The sequence below is a fragment of the Castor canadensis genome, chromosome 14 (assembly GCF_047511655.1).
Source record: "Castor canadensis chromosome 14, mCasCan1.hap1v2, whole genome shotgun sequence".
NCBI lineage: Eukaryota > Metazoa > Chordata > Mammalia > Rodentia > Castoridae > Castor > Castor canadensis.
The window spans coordinates 6468207-6487370 of NC_133399.1; positions in this window are offsets into that span (position 1 = coordinate 6468207).

The window sequence follows — 19164 nt, forward strand, 5'->3', positions numbered from 1 at the left end:
CAGTATGTCTTTTTATGCATCTGTGTACTGTACTTTCATCATATACACTCTCCTCTACACTCACTTTTCACCATCCTCATGCTTGCCCTTTTCCTTTTTGCCACTATTAACTCAATATTGACCCAACATTAACAAAGTACTAAAAAATAAATGTATAAATCCAAAAGGATTATTTTCATATACTTTGAAATACTTTAATGACTTCTCACTTTCCTTTCATACATGTGCCATTTACAATTTTATAATTTAATTGACTTCTTAGGGGTTTACCAATTGTGTTTCTTCTATTGATTTCCAGTACTATTGCAATATGACTTCAAATCATGCCTTATGTGATTTCAATTCCATTATATTATTATATTTTAGGTAAGAGCATGGTCTTGGTTTGAGTTGGGGAATATGGAATGTCACTTTGAAGGATATATACTCAGGTGTTGGATACAATATTCTGTATTGTCACTCTCAGAAAAGACATGAAGCTGTTAATTAAAAATGAGAATCAGCAAAGTAGTATGCGGTGTGAAGCCAGTTAACCATGAGAACATTAAGATGAATGAAGAAAAAAGAAATTATTTGCACCTGGTGCCACTTGCCTCCTACTTCAGGACTCGTGTAGTTGAGATAGGAGATTCATGAGTTTGAGTCTAACACAGGTAATAGAGTGATTTTGAAGAAAGCCTTGGATACATAGCAAGACTCTGCCAAAAACTGAAAAAGAAATGCTTGTTTGTGAAGCACATGATAGGTACATTCAGGGTTTTATTTCTATAACAAATGGTTAGAATGTAATAGCATTTAAAAATTTCATAAAGAATTATGGTCATATTGGTTTCACAGAGTCATATACCATTGAAGGACTTGAGTTTCCTGTATAAATATTGAATTGTGACAATGAAAATGTAAAGCAATTAATAAAATAGCAGGATACTTGTGGAGAAAGCTAACATTGGGCTCATTATCTCTTGTAGATTTTCGTAAAGCTACAGGATTGCAAGTCAAATGGTCTGAAAAATAATAATAGAATAGAATCCTCAGAAATGAATACTCATGTATAAAACAGGCAGAAAGTCACATACCAAGGGCTTATGAATGTACTCCTAGCTAGTCAGGATGCAGAAATCATGAGAATTGTGGTTCAAAGCCAGCTTGGCAAATAGTTTGTGAGACACTATCTTGAAAAAAACCATCACAGAAAAGGGCTGGGGGAGTGTCTCAGGTGTAGGCCATGAGTTCAAGTCCATGTACAAAAAAATTAGTAAATAATTAAAAAGAGGGAGACTACAAACATAAGTTCAATGTCAAGCAGATACTTCAAATCCAAAATGATGACTAGATATATGGTGATATTTCAGACAGCATAGAAAAACTATCAAGAAAGATAAATCAATAATGACAAGCATTCAATGCAACCCTGATGCTGGAAACAGAGTAAGCCAGAAATATTATCAAAAATGGTGAAAAATGTTTCACGGTATTCTGAATCATGTACAAGTAGAAAGCAGGCACCTAGACATACTGTAATAAGAAAGGCTTGCTTTACATATTTATGATTTCCTTTTATTACACCTCAATTGACTCAATTATTTGAAACTCCAGAGATGAGTGTCCCTGAAGGGTCAAGGAATGGAAGCTGTAGTGTGTAAAGAGGATGAATATCTGTGAGTCCATTATTGGGGACTATACCATCCTACTCTATGTGTGGGGAGAAGACTCACAGAACTCTACAAATTCAAAAAAATGGATGAAGAATAAAACTATGCCATAGCATAATCCATTTTTTTATTCATATGTGCTTGGGTCATTTCTTCCCCTACCTCCACCCCCTCACTTACCCCCAACCTCACCCCCTCCCTCTTCCCACCACTCCCTTGATACCAGGCAGGAACTATTTTGCCCTTATCTCTAATTTTGTTGAAGAGAGAGTATAAGCAATAATAGGAAGGAACAAGGGTTTTTGATAATTTAGATAAGGATAGCTATACAGGGAGTTGACCCACATTGATTTCCTGTGCGTGGGTGTTACCTTCTAGGTTAATTCTTCTTGATCTAACCTTTTCTCTAGTTCCTGGTCTCCTTCTCCTATTGGCCTCAGTTGCTTTTAAGGTATCTGCTGTAGTTTCTTTGCATAGAGGGTAACAAATGTTATCTAGTTTTTTAGGTGTCTTACCTATCCTCACCCCTCCCTTGTGTGCTCTCGCTTTTATCTTGTGATCAAAGTCCAATCACCTAGTACTGTTTGCCCTTGATCTAATGTTGCATATGAGGGAGAACATACAATTTTTGGTCTTTTGGGCCAGACTAACCTCACTCAGAATGATGTTCTCCAATTCCATCCATTTACCAGTGAATCATAACCTTTCGTTCTTCTTCATGGCTGCATAAAATTCCATTGTGTATAGATACCACATTTTCTTAATCCATTCGTCAGTGGTGGGTCATCTTGGCTGTTTCCATAACTTGGCTATTGTGAATAGTGCTGCAATAAACATGGATGTGCAGGTGCCTCTGGAGTAACCTGTGTCACAGTCTTTTGGGTATATCCCTAAGAGTGGTATTGCTGGATCAAAAGGTAGATCAATGTTTAGCTTTTTAAGTAGCCTCCAAATTTTTTCCCAGAGTGGTTGTACTAGTTAACATTCCCACCAACAGTGTAAGAGGGTTCCTTTTTCTCCACATCCTCAACAACACCTGTTCTTGGCCGTGTTGCTAATGATGGCTATTCTAACAGGGATGAGGTGGAATCTTAGTGTCATTTTAATTTGCATTTCCTTTATTGCTAGAGATTGTGAGCATTTTTTCATGTGTTTTTTTGGCCATTCGAATTTCTTCTTTTGAGAAAGTTCTATTCAGTTCTCTTGCCCATTACTTTATTGGTTCATTAATTTTGGGAGAATTTAGTTTTTTAAGTTCCCTATACATTCTGGTTATCAGTCCTTTGTCTGATGTGTAGCTGCAAATATTTTTTCCCACTCTGTGGGTGTTGTCTTCAGTTTAGAGACCATTTCTTTTGTTGAGCAGAAGCTTTTTAGTTTTATGAAGTTCCATTTATCTCTGCTATCTCTTAGGTGCTGTGCTGCTGGGGTTCCTCTGAGAAAGTTTTACCTATACCTACTAGTTCCAGAGTATTTCCTACTCTTTTCTGTACCAATTTTAGAGTTTGTGGTCTGATATTAAGATCCTTGATCAATTTTGAGTTAATATTGGTATAGGGTGATATACATGGATCTAGTTTCAGTTCTTTGCAGACTGCTAACCAGTTTTCCCAGCAGTTTTTGTTGAAGACGCTGTCTTTTCTGCATTGTATATTTTTAGCTCCTTTGTCAAAGTTAAGTTGCTTATATTGTGTGGCTTCATATCTGGGTCTTCTATTCTGTTCCACTGGTCTTCATGTCTGTTTTTGTGCCAGTACCATGCTGTTTTTATTGTTATTGCTTTGTAATATAGTTTGAAGTCAGGTATTGTGATACTTCCTGCATTGTTCTTTTGACTGAGTATTGCCTTGGCTATTCGTGGCCTCTTGTGTTTCCATATAAATTTAACAATAGATTTTTCAATCTCTTTAATGAATGTCAATGGAATTTTGATGGGAATTGCATTAAACATGTAGATTACTTTGGGGAGTATCGACATTTTTACTATGTTGATTCTACCAATCCATGAGCATGGGAGATCTCTCCACTTTCTATAGTCTTCCTCAATCTCTTTCTTCAGAAGTGTATCGTTTTCCTTGTAGAGGTCTTTCACATCTTTTGTTAGGTTTACACCTAGGTATGTGATGTATTTGAGGCTATTGTAAATGGAATTGTTTTCATACATTCTTTTTCAGTTTGCTCACTGTTAGTGTATAGAAATGCTAATGATTTTTCTATGTTGATTTTATATCCTGCTACCTTGCTATAGCTATTGATGATGTCTAGAAGCTTCTGAGTAGAGTTTTTTGGGTCATTAAGGTATAGGATCATGTTGTCTGCAAATAGGGATTTTTGACAGTTTCTTTACCTATTTGTATTCCTTTTATTCCTTCCTTCTTGCCTAATTGCTCTGGCTAGGAATTCCAGTACTATGTTGAATAGGAGTGGAGATAGTGGGCATCCTTGTCTGGTAACTGATTTTAGAGGGAGTGGCTTCAGTTTTTCTCTGTTAAGTATAATCCTGGCTGTAGGTTTGTCATATATAGCTTTTATAATGTTGAGGTACATTCCTTCTATTCCTTGTTTTCTTAGAGCTTTTATTATAAAATGGTATTTGATCTTATCAAAGGCTTTTTCTGCATCAATTAAGATGATCAAGTGATATTTGTCTTTGCTTCTATTAATGTGGTTTATTATGTTGATTGATTTTCGTATGTTGAACCACCCCTGCATTTTTAGGATGAAGCCTAGTTGTTCGTGGTGAATAATCTTTTTGATGTGTTGTTGAATTCGGTTTGCCAATATTTTATGAAGATATTTGCATCAATGTTCATCAAGGAGATTGGCCTATACTTTTCCTTTTTGGGGGTGTCTTTGCCTGGATTTGGGATAAGTGTAATACTGGCTTCATAAAATGTGTTAGGCAGTTTTCCTTCCCTTTCTATTTCTTGGAACAGTTTAAGGAGGGTTGGTATCAGTTCTTCCTTAAAGATCTGATAGAATTCAGCAGAGAATCCATCAGTTCCTGGACTTTTCATTTTGGGGAGACTCTTGATTGCTGCTTCAATTTCATTTTGTGTTATAGATATATTCAGGTGATTAATATCCTCTTGGTTCAGTTTTGGATGATCATATGTATCTAGAAATCTGTCCATTTCTTTAAGATTTTTGAATTTACTTGAATATAGATTCTTGAAGTATTCTCTGATGATTTCCTGGACTTCCATGGTGTTTGCTGTTATTTTCCCTTTGCATTCCTGATTCTACTAATTTGGGTTTTTTCTCTCCTCATTTTAATCAAGTTTGCCAAGGGTCTGTCGATCTTGCTTATTTTTTTAAAGAACCAACTTTTTGTTTCATTAATTCTTTGTATGGCTTTTTTGGTTTCTATTTCATTGATTTCAGCTCTTATTTTTCTTATTTCTCTTCTTCTATTTGTTTTGGGATTTGCTTGTTCTTGTTTTTCTAGGAGTTTGAGGTGTATCATTAGGTCATTGGTTTGGGATCTTTCAGTCTTTTTAGTATATGCACTCATGACTATAAATTTTCCTCTCAGGACTGCCTTTGCTTTGTCCCATAGGTTCTGGTAGGTTGTGTTTTCATTTTCATTGACTTCCAATAACCTTTTAATTTCTTCTTTTGTTTTGTCAGTGACCCATTGTTCATTAAGCAATGACTTATTCAGTTTCCAGCTGTTTGCCTGTCTTTTATCTTTACTTTTGTTGTTGAGTTCTGGTTTTATTGCATTGTGATCAGATAGAATGCATGGTATAATTTCTATTTTCTTATATTTGATGAGGCTTGCTTTGTGCCCTAGGATATGATCTGTTTTGGAGAAGGTTCCATAGGCTGCTGAGAAGAATGTATATTGTGTAGAAGTAGGATGAAATATTCTGTAGACATCAAGTAGGTCCATTTGATCTGTTGTATATTTTAGATCTTGGGTTTCTTTATTGATTTTTTGTTTGGATGACCTATCTATTAATGATAATGGCGTTTTCAAGTCTCCCACAACCACTGTGTTGGAGTTAATATATGCTTTTAGGTCTTTTAGGGTATGTTTGATGAAATTGGGTGCGTTTACATTAGGTGCATATAGGTTGATTATTATTTCCTTTTGGTCTATTTCTCCTTTTATTGGTATGGAATGTCCTTCTTTATCTCATTTGATCAATGTAGGTTTGAAGTCTACTTTGTCAGAGATACTTATTGCTCCTCCTGCCTGTTTTGGGGGGCCATTGGCTTGGTAAATCTTCTTCCAGTCAGAAAGCCATATTTTGGTAGTCTCCTAGAGAAAGGATTTTTGCATTTGGCAGTTTCTCCTGATAAGAACCTTAAAATAACTGGGTTGAGATAGTCTGTGTGTGGAATATAAGGTGTTCAAGCCTAGAGATCTCTCTTTAGGAGATGGCTCTCAGTTATATCTACATGCTTCTTTTATCATCTAAGGGAAATTTTGGCTTGCAGGGCTCCTTTTCAGTGTGCAATGTGCTCCTTATCCTTTGAGCTGTGTTGAAACATGGGAATATGGATTTCTCTTCTGGCCTTGTGCAATGAAGCCTCTTTCTATATGCTAATTCAAAAGTCACTTTTCATTGTTCTTCATCCCTTTATATAGTTTATTTCTATATAACACTACCTTCTCTATACATTAAATAAAATAAGTCTGTTGCTTATTATTAATTACTGCAGAGTTCATTTGTTTTGCTCTTGGTACCATGTTCTGCTAGGCAGTAAGTAAAACTCAGAATAACCTGAGAAGCTGGAGGATCCATGGTTGTTTGTTCTTGGTCTTTTTTAGGTAATGTCTTTATGATACTAGTAAGATTGTGCACAGTGCCATCACCAGATAACTTCAGGATAGTAAATGTGCTCTGCACTAATGACTCACTCCTGCAATCCTATCTAGAAAGTAGAGATCAGGAGGCTGGTGATTTGAAACCAGCCCAGGGAAAATTAGTCTGCCTGAGCAAACCATATGCAAGAAACTATGTCAAAAATCCTGAACATAAGGGTGGGCTTTTGGAGTGGCTCCCATGATACAGGACCTATCTAGCAAGTGTGGGGTGCTGGATTCAAACCCCAGTACCACAAATAATGGGGAAATGTGACCATACAGAGCAGACACATGTGGGACTGGAACCTGCAGTGCTGCCAGTGTCTTGGTACTCAGTGCTAAACTTATCGAATATCTACAGCTCTGCATTCCACATGTCCTCAGAATAAAAACATGGGATGTCCATTGGTGTTGGGGAATTTATTTGCATTTAACAATGCCAGGAAAAGACAGCACAGCTCTGCATATTGAATTGGCTCTGGATGACTGTTTGACACCTTTCCAAATGAGCCATTGTCATAGTGAGCCATTTCATCATGTCAGTGGGGTAAATTGTGTGTTTGGAGGTTCACGAGTGAAATCTTCTCCTTTTGTAGGTTCCTCTCACTCCCTTATTTGAAGTGAGATCTCTAAGTTTAAAAATATAAAACTTTATCCTCATGTAGTGTAAGCTCAACAGCCTGCATCCTTGAGCATCTTCCCTTTTGTTTCTTTTTTAGAATCTTTTTTCTTTGAAATTGCAGTTCACTTCAGAAGTTAGGAATTTATTGTGCTCTTTGCCTGTAAGATTTTAATGATGAAATGGTGCCTTAGCATGCAAATTTCATAAATTTTATTCAGAATTGGGAAAAATTCTTTTATGCATAAGTGGATAAAATTTTGTTAGTTAAATTTGATGGTATTTGAATTTATCCCTTGATCTTATATGAATTTATCCCTTGGTCTTTCCTGGATATGTGCTTATTTATTGTGTTGTTTCTGAAACAACATAATTTTGTCCAGTATTAACAGGATTTATGTTTTGATTATATTTTGTTTTGTGTTCAATAGCCCTGATATTGAACATGGTAAGGTGTGGTCTTTTTGTTGTTCTTGTTTTGCTGTCTTTCCAATTTCAAAATACAATTGGATCATTGTCAATGACATAGAGAGTAGAATCCATGTTTGTTTTTCTTTTTGTTTTTTCCTAGGACAAGGATGGAACTTTATTAACAAACTGCTCAGAAACATAGCTGATTGCACCCCTTGCTCACTGACTAACCCGGAGCACTGTGTCAAGCAAGGAAAACTCTGATGTTCTTCAAAGCAATCCTCTACTCCTCCATACATGTCTACTCCACTGCACCCACCCAACTGCCCACCAGTAGCTGAGTTTGTGACAAGGTCTTAAGGACAAGATCCTTCCCTGGTTTGCTCTGTCCTGACAGACTCTGTCACATATTTCTGACCATGGACATGGGCATTTGGAGCTCAAGCCAGGTTCCCAAGTTATTTAGTGCTATTTTGGTTATTTTGCATGTAGGGCCTCCCATTTTGACTATGGCTGCCTTATAACTAATCCTTCCACAGATAACTCCCATGTAGGTGGAATTATTTTCAAATACCACCATACAGAGTTATTGTCTGAGATGACGTTTCATTAACTTTTTGCCCAGGTTGTTCTCAAACCATGATCCTACCAATGTTTGTCTCCTGAGTAGGTGAATTGACACTCATCAGCCACACGATCCAGCACAAACTATGATATTTTTCTGAATTACTATTTCTCCTCATTGTTATGATCATCAAAGTTTGCAAAACTGAACTCCCTTTGTTGTATTGCGTCTAAAACTGTGACTTCAGGCACTTCATTTTTGCCATCCTTTACAAAATCATCTTATAATTGATAACTTTCAGCATCTCTTTAATGCTACCAAAAAAGATGTATTGCACATTTTTTGGGTTTTGAACTCAGGACTTTACAATTGCAAAGCAGGTGGTCTACTACTTCAGCCACACTTGCTCTTTACATTTAAGTGATCACTTGGATTTTGAGAATCTTCTCTTTTGGAAGAGCTCTATGGTTGCACACATCTTCCTAATGCAATTGATATTATTCATTCTGAAAGAGAGAATGAAAATTGAAAATTATTTACGGACTATATCACATGTGCAGTAGTATTGAAAAAATTGCAATAGGTTTTTGGGTAGGAGGAAAAGATGGTTATTAGAAATAAAGATTCCAGAAAGAAAGAGTACTGAAAAGAATTAAGTGAAGATACACTAAATCCTTTCTTTCCCTTGGGCATACTGTGGTTTAAAGTTAGGGATTCTAACTTACTAGGCACATGTTCTAACACTTGAGCCATGCCTCCTGTCTGCAAACTCATTTATTCACATTGGGTAGCATATATAAATGTAGGTACTGAGTCCTTGCAGTTGCTGAGAGGGAAATGATGAATGAGAGCAACTGAGTATGGTATGGAAGGAAAGACACTGGAGCATTCCATGACACCTGCATTGTTCCTGACCCTGTGTAATGTTATTTGAAAGTGTAATGCAGACCTCTGATGTGTCTGCTGAGGAAGTGCTAGGCCAAGTTCAAATGTCAGAAACATGAAAATGTGGATGAATGACTCAGTTGTATTGCTACATAGTTTAAATCCCAGCCAGGGGAGGATGTGCACAAAGATTATCAGTTGGATGCCAGTCAGGGTTATTTACCTAGATTATGTCTCAAAATAAAACAATGTAGGGGTATAGATCACCACTGTACAGCTCTCCTACCAATTACAAGTCTTGGGCTAACCCAAAGTAATACACACACACACACACACACACACACACACACACACACACACACAAATCTTCCTTAACAAAAGCTGCAAATATATATTGCAAAGTGAAAGAACATTACATGGAAAAAATATATTTGCCATACTAATAGTAAAAACTAAATGGATACAGGGAAAGCACAATTAAATGGGAACTTGAGCAAGGGACTGGTGGCTCCCACCTGTAATCTTAGCTTTCTTGGAGACAGTAGTAGGAGGTCAAGGTTGCCAGCACATTATTGCCATATTTGCCATGTATCTGCTGGAGAATTATCAGGTTTCCCAGCTCCAGCAGCTGTGTGAAATCTGACTTCAGGACTACAGGGAGGTCACCTGGAAGCATCAGAAGAGGGAAATGCTGAAAGAGTGGCTGAGAGAGTGGCTGGGCATCTTCCGTGTTGCAGGAAGTGACTGTTGGAACCAGAAGCAGTGGTGGTTTTGACTGGTACCTCCCTTGTTGGTTCCACAAACTGTGCCCTGATCACATTGTTGGTCCCTAAGTCTTCTGCCACCTTAGGGTGGTGGTGGTGGACTGGGGCCCTTTAACCCACTCCTATGTCTCTGTGAAGTGTTTTCACTCCAGCTCACAGCCCTGCTGTGAGTTTCTGCCTGCAAATCCCTATCTGCCAACTGATATGGCTGGGGATACCCAATGTACTTATGCAGTTTGTGCTGGGCCAAGGCCTTCCTTTGCAGTGTCCCTGTAACTCCTTACCATGACCTGGCTTCCCTTTGAGACCTTCAGCTTTAAGGGAAGCATGAGCTAAACTCTATTCTCTGTGTCCTAAATCCAGTGCTTCTTAGTGCTGCCAATAAGTCCCTAAATTTACACAAATTCTGCACATTGTCAGATTGTTTGGAAATGCAGATCCACATGTGCCCGTGTATGGCTTCTGAGTGGCTGGGATGCTTTTTGCCCTTCCTGACTTAAATGTTAATTGCCTCAGGTAGTTTCTAGAATATTTTTCTGTAATGAAGTGGTGGTTAACTTAGGATGTGATTTTAAGAAAGAAAGGTGGTTTGCTCTGAAATAGAGGAAAAAACAGGAGAAGAAAGAATTTGGGAATAGATAGACATGCAGATTGGCAAAACCAGTTTTCTCCTGTGATCATCTTGGTCTTGTTTGTTTCCTAGTTTTATTTTGGAGGACTGAAGTTTGAATTCATAGCTTATCATTTACAGAGCATGTGCTCTACTGCTTGAACCTTATCTCAGTCTATTTTATCTGGTTCTTTATGAGGTGGGGATTCATAAAAGATATAAGTATACTGCTCTTTGTGGCAATGTGTTTTTGTTTTCTTGGGTGCAAATGATTGCGTTGAAACAGATTTGAGGAATCGCTGCTCATCTGCTTCATTCCAGTCTCCAGAGTTCGACCATCAGTCCTACATAGACTTCTTGTGTCCTAGCCTACCTGAGTCTCCCCTCCTTAACACCCATGATGAATTTTCTCCAAGGAATATTGAATCTAGAATTCTCTGAGTAAAGGTGTTGTCCCATTTTCAGGAAGAATATGCAGGAAGGTCACAGTGAATATGATAAGAAGCATGTGCCATGTCCAGAAAGCCAAGGCAAGTTTTCCTGAAAGTAGTTATCCCACAAACTAAAACATATGTCCAACAAAGGAAGCCTGATTGGCAAGGACTGCTGGAGTCTGTCCTTTCAAGTCACCAGTTTAACATCTCCCCCCTCCACTATGTGTTCCCATCAGTCAAGGTCTTGGGGGGTTGGGCCCTTTATACATTAACCAATCAGAGTGGCTGCTTAATCGCCTGCACCACCTGTCCAATGAGGAGCGACAGTGGTAGAGATTCACGTTGCCTTCTCATTATGGCCATATTTACCACAAGCCTGCTTCTGTTTCTCAGGCTACAGAGCTCCAGTAGATTTGTGAAATCTTCTGACTGCAGAACCATAGGGAGGTCACCTGGTCACGTCAGAAGAAGGAAATGGTAAGAGGTGACTGGGAATCTTCAATGCTGGGTGGAGGGACTTTTTAATCCAGAAGTTGCGGTGGTTTGGTCTGGGTACTGTCCGTCCTGGACACAGGACACAGGACCTGATCACATAGTTGGGGCCTGTGGTGGAGAGGGAGCCTTGAGCTCTGTCTGTGCCCCTGTGAGGTGACTTCATTGCAGTCAACAGCCCTATTGGGAAACTAATCTGCAAATTCCTGTTCCACACACTGAGGTGGAGGCCTACTGAGTGTATGTGGTGTTTTTGTCACTACAGGGCTGTCTTTTGCAGTGTCCCCATAAATCCTGACTGAGACCTGACTTCCCTTTGAGTCCATCAGGTTCAAGGGAAGCCTGGACAAAACTCTATGCACTGCAGTGCTTCTCTGTGCTGCTAATCAGTTCCTAAATTTCCATGAATCCCACATATTGCCAGATTCATTGGAAATGGGAATCCACATGTGCACATTGTTGGCTTCTGAGTGGAGGGGACACATTTTTTCCTTTCTGACTTAACTGTTAATTTCCACAGTTGTTTCTAGAATATTGTTTTGTAATGAAATGCTGTTTCACTTAGACCATGACTTTAGAAAATTATTCTAGGGCAAAAGCCCTAAAAGAAAGGTATGTAGGAATCTCAAGGCAGAAAGGCAATTGTCTCTCAAAGAGAGGAGAAAAAAGGAGAAGAAATAAATTGGGAATGGACAGCCATGGAGATTGAAAAGAACAGTATTCTCCTGTGGTCATAATGGTCTTGCATCCTTGTTACTTGTGTTATTTTGGGGGGCTGAGGTTTGAAATAGTAGTTTTGCATTTACACTTCAGGGCTCAACTGCTTGAACCATATCTCCAGTCTCTTTTGCTCTGGTTACTTTGTAAATGGGTTCTGGTAAACAATTTTGCTTAGCTGATTTTGACTGCAATCACGATGTCAGTCTTCCCATTACCTAGGTTTACAGGGAGGAGCTACCAGTGCTAGATCTTCATGATCTTTTTTTCTTTTTTTTCACTAGACTGGGATTTGAGCTCAGGTCCTCACGTTTGCCAGGCATGTATTCTAAGCACTTGAGTGACTCCACTAGCTTTTCTTCTGATGGGTTTTATTGAGGTAAGGTCTCAAGAAGTTTTTGCAAGCATGGTCTTTGAACCAAGATGCTCCTGATCTCTGTCTCCTTAGCAGCTAGGATTACAGGCATGAATCACAGGGACCTGGGTTTCTCATGATCTTATGGTGACACTAAAGTATGATTTGTTTGATGACTCAGGCTCAGATTTGTGAAATTGACCTTAAACTATTTACAAACCATTTTGAGGATATTTGCAATGATTATTTCATAATCCTTTTTATGCAAAAAAGGGCATTTGGACAGTGGGTGAAGGAATATCTGATGTTGCAAAGGGGATAATGGGAAGAATGTTTGTTGTGTGCTCATTTTCTAGTGTAGAAATGAATGGAAGTGTGGGTGGATTGTAGATATTTATGAGTGTTACAACTTCAGAATATATCATTTCACCACTTTCCTTTTGTGTTGAGGTAGATTGTTAGACAGAGTGTAATTTGTGTCAATGAAAACAAGTCTGTTAAGCCCACGCTCAGAGAAAGACATCTTTATATATTTCCTGATGGGGCAAAAAGTTGGTGCATTGGGGAGATGATGTGGGTGTGTAGTATAAATTAAAAGTTTTGGTCCTTATGTCAGTTTCCAGCAAAGAGATTCTGAAAGCCTTGAACTTTCTGAGGCAATAGGAGTCTATTTGCTTGTATTCCTAAGCCCCATTGAAGCAAGACTTGCATTTATTCTAATGACTTATCTCAGAGTGGTACCTCTCCATGACTAGGAAGTTGAGTGGTGTGACAAGACAAAGCAAACATGAACTATGACTTGTCTTTTTCACACTGCCCAGTAGTTGGAGGGACTATGCTAAGTCTGGATGGTGTCAGATATGAATTGAATGACTATTACTTGGTGTTTGAAAGTTGGTTCTTGTTGGTAACACCACATATTTATTATCAGAAGTGATGGCAAAGAAACACAGCACAAGTCCTAACATTTGGTGTGTTTGGGAGAATGTTTGGTAATGTTACCAGAGTGTTGATTCTTGGTACTTTTGTCTTGTGTGAAATGAATTCAAGCAAGCATTGGAGTTGAGCAAAAGTGAACTCTGGTTCATTCAGTAAAGAGTACACATTGAATAGCCTTCATAGGTACCAATTAGACATAAACAATATGGTTATACTTAGCAATCCTAAAATTGTGGCAGAGAGCAGAAAATTTCTGAAAAAAATATTGTAATTAATATATCTCAATGTGCATTGACAAAGATTAAGATAGCTCACTAAGGTCACAAATGTCAAAAGTTGAGTGCATGACAAGATTTTGGAGTAATGGATCACTCACAAAGACTGAAGTCCATAAATCATATCCCTTGTGGTGAGGTTGACCCAAAAGATTTTGCTCATTTTAATTATGGAAAATTGCTCTAGTGTTCTACACTGTTAGAATATTGTTTTGGGGTGAGGGTTGTGGGATTTGTGCTGTGTTAGAGCATGGATGATTGAAATTTCTTAGGAAGGTTTGATAGTGTATGAATTTGTCTGAATTTTGTGGATATTTATGTATTCTGAGATTTACCAATATGTGGAATGTCCTAATTTATTACACTTGTCCACTTAGCATTAAAGAGTTTCTTTGAATGCTGTTGCTTGCAGCATACTGATGGCCTGTGCTGTTGATCATTTTCCTCCTTGTACCTTCATGTTACTCTTGTTCCCAATTCAGACCTTCCTCTGCTTGTCATAATTTTTTCCTATTCCTTTGTTCTTTGTAAATATTGTTCTTCTATTAACTTGAAGTTCATATGGTTATTACAAATTCACCAAAAATGATGGGCTGTGCATTTAGCTGATGTAGTACAATCTTACAGAAATCCTTAATATACCCATTTATTTCCTTATTTATTACTCAGGGTCTTGTGATTGCTAAGGCATGCATTCCATCACTTGAGCCAGTTTGACAGGTGCAGACTTTTATTAATCATGTTATCACATTTTCTCTTCCCCTTTATGATGCCAAGTACGTTTAAAATGTATTGTTAGTAATTTCCCAAACATGTGAAATCCTTTTCTATGTAAGCTACATGCATTTCAAATAAAGATGTGCTGCTTCATGGACAAGGCAGGCACATTGATATGTTCCCCATTATTGTTCTTCAACCCATATACAACTCTTCTTCCTAATTGTTCACATTATAAGTTATGATCACCTAGTCCATAGTTCACTTTCAATGACTTCAAGCAAACGTTTTCCTTGAATACCAGTAGTGAGGAAAAATGTAAAGAATTTTTGTTCATTTCTTAATTTCCTAACACTGTGTGTCTTTATGTGATCTAGAATCTTAGCTTATATATTTTTGTTCCTTTCTAGAGAATTTTCAATACTTTACAAAATGCAGATACTGGTGACACATTCTGTGAGTTTCAAAGTGTTTTCTTTCTTTTCTGGCTGCATAAATCCCATCACTTTCAGGTTAATTCTTTATTCTTCATATTCTTGTCCTCTGTTGAGCATCTATATTTATGGTTTCATTGAACTTCTTCCATCTCCATCTCCATAATTTCTATATAATCCTTTGATGATTTCTAAGTCTGTACTGATATTATCTTCTTTGTACATAGTATTTCCACTTCGCTGTTTCTTCAACATGCTTCCTACAATCCTTTTGATTCTACTTTAGACAGTCACAAGAAAGGCTTTGTAAATGAGTCCATTGACTATGATTTTTCAGCAATGAATAGTCTCATTGTGAAAATAGAATTTTGCACCCAAGACCCAAGCTCCTGAGATGCCTCATTCTACTTCCAGCTAATTACCCTTCAATTTCAATGTAAGAATTAGGGAAAGGAGAATTATACATGGCTAGAGATATGCTATGGGATGAAGCAGTGTAAGCACTGAGCTCATGCTCACCACATGAATTGTACACACATGAAATTGGCAAAGATTGAAATAGGCAAAGGACAGGGACAGTTACCAAAGATATGCATAGTTAAAGTGTTCCAGTCACAGGTGCGGTCTAGTTGTTATCACTCAGCTGTAGTTTGGGAGAGGTTCTGGAGTTGTTATCCAGAGAATGGTCCTTCCATAAGAGGGCTTGCTGTGGGGTGGATTTGGTTTCAGGTCATGAAGAAAATATCTATCTTCTCCTTCCTAGATTCCAAGGGAGTTGCAAGGTGACTGCAGAGAATGGCTCAGAGAAGAGACTTATTGTAAATGGAGAGATGCCATGCTTTTTCCTGATTTTAGTTGATGGACTGAGTATGGATTCCATGCTTTTTAGCAAAAGCAGCCTGAGGAATTTCTACAATGCATTTTGAGTGATGATCCACATTTTCCTGTCTCCTTATATTTGTTGCCATTTGTTACTTGTGTGTGAACAGCAGATATGATATTATCTTCATGCACTGTTTTTCCATTCTCCTGGCCTGACCTAGAACCATAATTTTCCTGAGATCACAGAAAAATTATCCCCAAGGTAAAATGAGTGTGAAATTCTCTCAGCATATTCCAGGCTCCATTTCCCAGTTGAGAAAGAAGAGTCCATTCTGAAAATCAGGTTCCGCTTAACTGCAATGAGTCCCCAGGCTGGACTGGATAGACACCAGGGAGGAGGCCTAAACTGCTGAGGGCTGTTGCTGGGTTCAATTATTTGGGTTTTGCACTCCTCTTTTAGGCGATCACTTCTTCTGTTTCTCAGATCTCGAGGGGTGGGTTCTGGATCCCTAGCCAGTGAGAATTGCTTGGGAAGTGGTGAGTCACAGGCTGGTCTAAGGAGGACCCTCAGCTTACTCAGGAAATGCCTATCAGTCTCTGCAACTTTGGGGTGATATCTACATCTTCCTTTCTACTTAATAATTGGGCTTGATGATTGGTATGTGCTTCATTTCTTTCTGTCTGAATTTTTTGGCAGAACTGGGGCTTGAAGTTAGGGTGTACTCCTTGAGTCACTCTGCCATCCCTTTTTTTGAAGTGTTTTGTTAAGATATGGTCTCACAATGTTTAGATCAAAAAGAATTAACCTAGTAGGTAACACCCATGCACAGGAAATCAACGTGAGTCAATGCCCTGTATAGCTATCCTTATCTCAACCAGCAAAAACCCTTGTCCCTTCCTGTTATTGCTTATACTCTCTCTACAACAAAATTAGAAATAAGGGCAAAATAGTTTCTGCTGGGTATTGAGGGGGTGGGGGGGAGAGGGAGGGGGCGGAGTGGGTAGTAAGGGAGGGTGGTGAGGGCAGGGTAGAGAAATGACCCAAGCCTTGTATGCACATATGAATAATAAAAGAAAAAGGAAAAAAAGCCAAAAAAAAAGATATGTTCTCACAAACCATTTGCCTGGTCTAGCTTCAAAACATGATCCTCCTGATCTCTGCTTCCTGAGTAGCTAGTATTATAGGTGTTAGCCACTGGCATCCTGCTTGTTCTTACTTTCTTGACTGATAATGGGTAGATTGAGGGAAAACATGTCAGAAATCCTTGTCCCTATAGATAAGTGACTGGTAGCAACAAACTGTGACCACACCAGGCCTTTTGTCCTATTCTATAGAAGTCTCACTTGCCCTGTTGTACAAATAGATCCATCTGTGAAATCAGTGGCTATATCCTTAGATGCTGAGTGTGGACTATTCTGAGCAGACTCCTGGTCCTACATCCACATGAAGGCAATAGAGTTCTTTTGAAAAAGACAGGTGCACGTTCTGCTTAAATGCAATGCATCCCCACACTGAGGAACATAAGGTCCAGGGTGGAGGCCTGGCCTCCTACGGTCTGTGCCTGGAAACACTTACTGGACCTGCCACTTTGCCAGGTGGGATATCAGTTCTCCTGTCACAGAGATCTAAGGTGATAGGGCCCAGGTTCAATAGCCAATGAAAATTACTTCAGGAAGATCTGTATATGCTAACCAATCCAAATCCGGTGGGAGGAACGACCACTGTCTAATCCTTGGAAAATGACTTTCTGGTTCCCATCATTTTCTGCACCACTGAAATTTCTCTTTATATGAACACTATGGCACTCCATCTCAGTCCCATTATGTATGTGCTCAGCTAGGTTGGAGGGCAGAACCAAGATCTCCACAGAAGGCCCAGGTGAACTCTAAGTAAACAAGGCCTGCAGGGCTAGGTGAGTGTTAAGCTCATCCTGAGATGTGCAATCAATAAAGCCTCCAGCAACAGCTGGATGACAGCAGCAGGCAGGTGAGCCACAGCCAGAACTGTAGAAGTTCAATTGTGGACTAGAAGAAGAGCAAAGAATCAATATGAAAATGCTTGAAATTATACAGCCAGAAGAGAAAAAATATTTTGAAAATCATAGAATGTATCACAAGTATCTGAACTATGGAAGTTGTTGAAAGGAGTTCTCTAGACAAAAACAAAAGCATATAAGCTAACAATGTAGAACACATAAAGAAAACACTATTAGGAAATGAAATGGATGAACAAAAACACCTTCACTTTCATCCTCCCTACTGGAATTCAAGGCAAACATTTGTTTAATGTCATTGAAAGTGAAATATGGACTAGGTGATCATACTTTATAATATGAATGATTATATGGGTTGAACAACAATAATGGGGAACATATCAGTATACCTGTCCTAGCCAGGAAGCAGCACATCTTTATTTGAAATGCATTTAGCTACTTGGAAAAGGATTTTACATGGATAGGAAATTAGTATCAATAAATTTTAAAAATGTTTGGTATCATAAAGGAGGATAGAATAGGTGATAATATAATTACTTCAAAAAGAACCATACCAGTCAGACAGACTGAACTGGTATAGTGCTTGCCTGAGCAATCACAAGACCCTGAATAATAAATAAGAAAATAAATAGGTAAATAAAGGATCTCAGCAAGAATGTAATATACCAGTTAAATGCACAACACATCATTTTGCTGAATTTATTATAACCATCTGACCTTCCAATTAAAAGGAGAACATGATTAAATAGAATAAAGAAACAGCAAAAGAAGAACAGGCAGACAGGGAGGGATGAGATAGAGATGAAAGTGACATGAAGGAACAAGTAGGAAAAATGCTCAACATAACAGGTCATCAGTATAGTGCAAATGACAGCATGCAAATTAGTTGTTTAATTCTAAATGGAAATGTATAATAAATTAGAACAGTCCATGTACTGAGCAACTCACAGAATTAGCAAACACCCATAAAACATCAGATAAATTCATACACTGTCAAAACTTCCTAGTAAATTTAATTTATCTGTAATCTACAGAGCACCAATCTTCCAACCTCTACCCTAAGAGAATATTCCATTGACACTGAAAAACACTAGGGCAACTCTACATAGTTAAAATGAGCAAAATCTTTTGGGTTAACCTCTCAACTAGGAATATGGTTTATGGGCTTGAGCCTTTGTTAAGGATCTATTGCTCCATAAATTGTTGTCATACATGCAACTTGAGGTGAGGGGAACACTCAGAATCATCTTGTGACATCCCCTGACCTGAGTGAGATATTCAATCTTTGTCAATGTATGTTGACATGTTAATTATAATGCTTACTTTCACAAATTTTTTTTCTTTTCTACCATTTTAGGTTTGCTTAGTATATCCACATGGTTTATGCCTAACTGATACCTATGAAGTCTATTGAATGTTTACTCTACTAATGAACCATGCTTCACTTTTGCTCAACTTCAGTGTCTTTCCTGAATTCACCTCACATAAGACATAAGTACCAAGAACAAACATTCTGGTAACATTAACAAACATCCCCCCAAAGATCGCAAATGTTATGATCTGTTCTGTATTTCTTTGCCATCACTTCTGATAACAAATATGTGGTGTTGTCAACATCAACCAACTTTCAAATACCACCTGAGTGTCCTACAATTCAACTCTG